Source organism: Caloenas nicobarica, chromosome 8, assembly GCF_036013445.1.
Source record: "Caloenas nicobarica isolate bCalNic1 chromosome 8, bCalNic1.hap1, whole genome shotgun sequence".
Taxonomy (NCBI): Eukaryota; Metazoa; Chordata; class Aves; order Columbiformes; family Columbidae; genus Caloenas; species Caloenas nicobarica.
Window position 1 is genome coordinate 20,364,822 of NC_088252.1, and position 6,063 is coordinate 20,370,884.

The following is a 6,063-nucleotide window of genomic DNA, read 5'->3' on the forward strand; positions in this document are numbered from 1 at the left end:
GAGGTAGCTAATTGCCATCACCACAACGTGCTGTGACAGCCCCCCTGCAATCTGAAGACACAAATCAGACCTTCCTGTGAATTACTGTGACATGTAACAATAATCTGAGAGATGAACTCTGATTGCAGTGGATTCCTTAGGGCAGAGACAGGATTTTTAAGTGGCTTGTTTTTCCCTCATGTCTGTGAATCTTGCTGGTTTTCTGTAGCACAGTGCTGAATGTGTGTTTGGGGGCACACTGTGTTTAGTTTTACGTGTTCTTTTAACAAGTTGTACGTTAACATTCTTTTAACTTAAAAGAACATTGAAAAAGTATTTCTCTTTTTCATTTAGCTTCTTTTGTTTAAGAGCACAAGGAACTTCACATGCAACAGCATCGTAAGCTGTAATAAGGTGCTACTTACATCAGTAGACTTATAGGTATTATCTTGAAGACCTGTTTTATGCATTCTAATAATATTCCCTTTAAAAACAGTCCTTGAAAAATTCACTATTGCTACAACTTTTAGTTCAATATATTATTTTCCTCTTCTGCCTGGGTTACAAATTAGCAATTATCAAATTAGCTGCAGGTCTGGTGGAAGTCGTTCTTGGTACTTCAATGTTCAGAAATTGTTCCTGCTGTACCGTATTTTTTTTCTGGGAGTCATGGACATTTGGACTCTGCTTCCAGCTTTGACTGACTTGTGATTCGATCTCTCTAACTTACTAAATTCCTCTACATTATGAACTCCCATCTTGGAAGGTATGGAAAAATCTTACTTAACTGCTTTGCAGGGGCTTCTTAGCAGGGCAGATAAAAATGGGTGATTCAGTAAAATGTGAGTGAAATATAAAAAAAATATGTGAAACACATTAACGCTATTCCCATGGGCATGATACTGTTTTGTGTTTGGTTTGTGTTTATTTTTTTTTTTTTCAATGTAAGTTCAATTAGAAGGTGAAACTGTACATGAGGAGTGGCTTCCTACTGCTGTTTAAGTTGGAGCTCCGGTGTTACTGATCGTAGTGGGAGCTACAGTCTGCTCTTCTGTCTTGACTTCCAGAGTGCTTCCACAGCTGCGTCCGAATTGCAGAATTGGAGGCAAGCTGGCCTGCCCAGAGCTCAGGCCGTCCCCTGCCTCAGCCTGAGCCAGTTTGATTAGACTGGCAGAGTTATCTTCCCCTTCCGTGGCACGCTGCAGGAGGCAGATCCTGCTCAGCACATGCTTCAGGGCACAGTCAGATTGCCTCAAGTCCACTGGCAGTACATCTGCAGGTGGAGATCTGTGCGCCAGTGACGTGTGTGCTGTCTGAATCCCACCCTTACCACTTCTGAGCAAAAAATAGATGCTTTGTAAAGCAGGAGGCACCATGAGGCTGCCAAAAAGCGTTTTTGTACATACTCAGAATAAGTTGTCTAAATTGGGCTTGTAACGTGTCAGCTTTTGTACAACTCCATCTAGTGATAAACAGCTCTGCTATTTGTAAACATGACACATGCATTCAGTGATACAGACGAGAAGGAAATATTATTCATTGTGCAATGTGCATGCAGCATAATCACTGTGACCACAGTAACATGATGACTTAATTTATGGTAAGGCTGACATGCTTGCCTTGTTTTGCGGTGTGATCCAATGATGTTTTTCATCTCTTGTGAACCCAAGGAAAACTAGTCAGTGGTTTGTTTTTTTTCTTTTTTAAATCCAAGCATGTCAAATGCATAGTTCTGGATATAACATTGATCTGTTTTACACTGACTTGAGCTCTGGATCAGATAGAGAAGCAAGTCTCACATTGTCAGTGCAGAATCCATTTAGTGTAATCCCCTCACTGAGAACTTCCACTTAGAGCACTTTGTGAGGAAGAGGCCCAAAGCTTTATGAAGGATAACAACCTGGAACAGCTTGGCCTAGAAATGTCTGTCTAACCCCCACATCGTTTTGTCAACTACTTAATGCTCTAGGAAGTGAAACTACCAATTCATCTCACACTGATGGAAGAGCCATAAAGTGGTTATGACTGTGGTCCTTTGCCTGCGAACACTGACTGCATGTTTAACTAAGAGAGCAGAGTCCCATCAACTATCTCATGCCAGGAGACTCAATGCCACTCTAAATGCATGAAGTTCCTCAGCATCCACAGGTAAGACCCAAGGGTCTCCTCCTATCCCGCTGTTCCGCTGATACAGTTTAATGTCTGTATCAGCCCACGTAATTTTCTCTGCATTGAAAGAAGCACAAAGGAAGTGAACAGCCCTGGATCTCCACCTGCAAATGGGCACATCACCAGTGTCTGCAGATTGTTGTTAACAGGTTACAGGGAAGGGTGTTCACCTTCTATTAAGTTTTTCATCCTTCCTACATTACGTAAGCGGTTACAAGGTACTACACCCAGTCAAAGGCACTGTTAGGAGCTGGGTTCCACATGATGGTATCTGTGGGAGGGAGCAGGACAGGTTTACGTGACAAAGGACAAAAAGGTCAGTGAACCTAAGAAAGTCTGAACGTTTCTGCTGTACCTAACTATACCCTGCCAGGCATACCCTGAATAAACTGAGACTTCCCAGGACACCTAACAAGCAAGACTGCAAGACTTCTGTAATTTTTGTTACTCATTAGAAGGACTGACATACATAAGACTATAATCAAGACATTTCAAGTAATATGATTTAAGAAGTCAGAGAGCATAAGAATTGAGATAGCTAGGTGATTTTTATGAGATATGGGCATTTCCTTGGTTCAGAATTTATGTAAACAAGGTATGATCTGTGTAAACAGAATGATTTTAAATTTCCCAAGCTATAAACCAGACAGTGCCATCATAGCTATGACTTCATGATAAAAACCTTCGCCTTGGAACAGTAAGCAGCTTTCCATTCTCACTACAAAGAATTATGGGTCATTTCAAGAATCTATGACACTGAGACACACTATTATTTCCCTATGACAGTGATTTTCTGTATGTGCCATCTTTAATTGTTTAATAAAAATAAGCCATCCCAATTCAGAGCACATATTTTGCTATTAATATATGAAACAGTAATTTAAGTTACATGTATGGGAGGCATGTCTCGAGGTAAGCACTCTGCAAAAGTAACATAGACATACAAAGCAAGATGACTCTTACCTCCTGTCAAAGGTAACACCCATTTAGCCTTTTCTACTCCTCACACTATCATAACAGCAAACTGGTTTTTGCAAACGTGTCTACACTTCCCAGCCAATAGTAATTTTTTTATATCTAAATGGCAATTTGTAACCTCCCTGCCTGTGACTAGCTATCACATCAATACAGCGGGACAAACTTCAAGGAAAACATGCATTAACCACATCTGTAAATTGGTTTATTCTACTTCGTATTTGATCTCATTTTAACAACTCTGTCTTATGTTTCTGAGATGCTTAGCACAGTGCACTGAACACGTCGGCTCTTTGGCTGCAGCTCCTATACCCGTTATTTCCTTTGTGTGCCAGTGCACAGTGATGAGTGAGCAAAATGCTACAGCCCAGGATAAGATGTGTCTTTCCTTTTCAGAGAGGGTAACGAGGGATGCAGCTCTCAGCAGCAGCTTTTTCACGAGACCCGCTGTGAGGCTTTGCTGGCTCCGGGATGTTAGCATCTCCCGCTTTCCCTACTTTTCAAGTGAGTAGGTTGGCTGCCATTCACAGAGACCAATTACCATTTCAAGAGCAACTCTTTGGCATCAGAACTGTTTATATGGAAAACAGATTAAAGCTAAAACCCAGCTACCATTATAACTTCAAAACCCAGTAAGGCTCCAGACGTGTTTTACTTGCTTATTGCTGCTATAATAAAAAATATGGGGTATTCAACCAGAATATCCATGTTTATTTTAACATGGATTTATCATATTATCAACAGGTTTTAAGCTAACATCAAATGTCTAATAAAATACACTGCATTGCTTTCAGAACCCAGGTTTTTTTCTTTCAGGAAATACAAATCAGTCCACATAAATGCCAAGGTTTCAATTATGAATTTCTGCAATATTGATTTTTTAATATGACATTTAGTAGTGTATATTCCTTTCCAAATGGAATTCTTATGCAGAAGGCTATGCCCCAGTATCATAAAGATACTAAGTGATATTTACCTGTGAAGCATTCATGTGTAAATATCTATCATTTTGAACATAACTTTATAAGCAGTTAAAGTATCTGTTGAGAACATACCTTGTGTAAAAGCTGTCAGTTCAGACCTTAATCCATTGCCATTGACTGTTCAGTGAACACATTGTACACAGCACTTTTAAGCTTTTTACAAATATAAGATGGAACAGAGTTAAAATTTCCTGATCTGACTGAACAGAAGAATAATAAACAGAAATGAATACACCTGCGATAAGTGCACTAGTTGATATGCCCTTTAAAATAGGTACAAGTTGCTTTAATAAAAGAGCAGAGTGCTTAGACCAACTTTTTTCCCTACCAATGACTCAGTTTTAAAGGTCCTGCCAAAACACTTGAGTATTCATTTTTTAATTATCATGAAGGCAGAAGCCAGGATTTTCTGGTAACTGGGTAGTACAACCATTACAAAGGATTCAATACACATTGGAAACTATTTTCACAATTCACCAATTTAGATATTTACTGTATGAAAGGTAAAAAAAACCTTATAAGTAAAAACAGTCTACATCTGAAATTACAAATCCACCAGCAAGCACGGCAAATAATTATTTATAAATCGCTGCGTCCACAAATTTTGCAGTGTTTTGATTAACATGAACCTCATTAAATAGGAGGAAACACAGGGAAATACCTACTAAGTGACTTGCCTGAAGTCATGGTGAGTCAGTGGCTGAAATGAGATCACAGTCCTGCTCTCCTGCTTTCCACCCCGGTTTCCTAATCCCTGATTCAGTGTGAATTCAGGCTCCACGCCACAGATCTTCATTGGGTGTAAGCTACAGTAACTGACGGCAGCCGAAGGGTGCACGAGAGAACGAGATCCCCGCAGGCAGGTAACTAAAGTTTATGAAGGGCTGGCATTTTGGTGACACTCGTGCTCCCAAGCGGATGTCACTGACCTGGTACAGCAAGCTGAGCGTTGAGCTCACCGAGTGCTTCTCTCTGCTCTGGTCTCCCAGAAGCCACAGGCTGGAACACCGATACCCTTGGTCTCTCCTGTGGGCCACCAACTCTGGGTGAACCACGTATCCCCTGACCTTTCCTCTTGATGATGATTATGATTAGAATCAGTTCAGATTCATTATTTCTGTAATAGATATGACTCTCATATCATAACTATAAGCACTATTTGAAAAGGTATATCAATAACTAAGGTCTGGCAGAGATAATTTTAAACAATTACCAAGTCTTTTCTTCCTTACTCTACCACAGTGTTCTACAGACAACAGTTTAGTTACAGCTATGTTATTATCATATGATTCTTTTCAATTCTCATAACACAAGGATTTATTTGTAATAAACAGAAAATTTCTGAATATTTTGTAAATTAAAATTCTAGGTTACAGGAACAATCTACCCTTAATAATTCTTTGCACATCTCTAAGTTCAATTAAATCGTTGCAGTAAAACATTTCGCATGTGTCAATTCTGACACTGACTTCAGCAAGAGCTTTTATTCTGAAATTAAAAAAAAAAAAAATCACTATTTGAAAAAAAAAAAAAATCAATCTCAGTGGAAACCTACAGAGAAAAAACCCTAACAGCTAATTTTCAGACGTGTGGAAAATTAAAGCTGGTAAATTATTTGTCTCCTTTCATTCCCAAGGGAAACATTTTATCAGCTTCCAAGGAACATGTTCTTGTTTCACTGGCTGAAGCAAGCAGTGCAGACAGAGAGCCTCATGTTGTGAGTTTTATTGTTTTGCTATAGATTCAGTGTAGCAAAGAAGGTCTAGAAACACAGCAATGTCACATAGAAAGAAAAAAAATAACTGCTAAGCTGCAGTGTTTCTTCAGGACTGAGTTCACGTTCCTGCACGTAGATTCAATTTTTAAATAAAGTCACTAAACTTACCTGCAGTGAAATCCATTATGAGTGTCTGCATTACTGCCTCCTAAATGTGATCTGCAGATTGTGGTCTGTCAG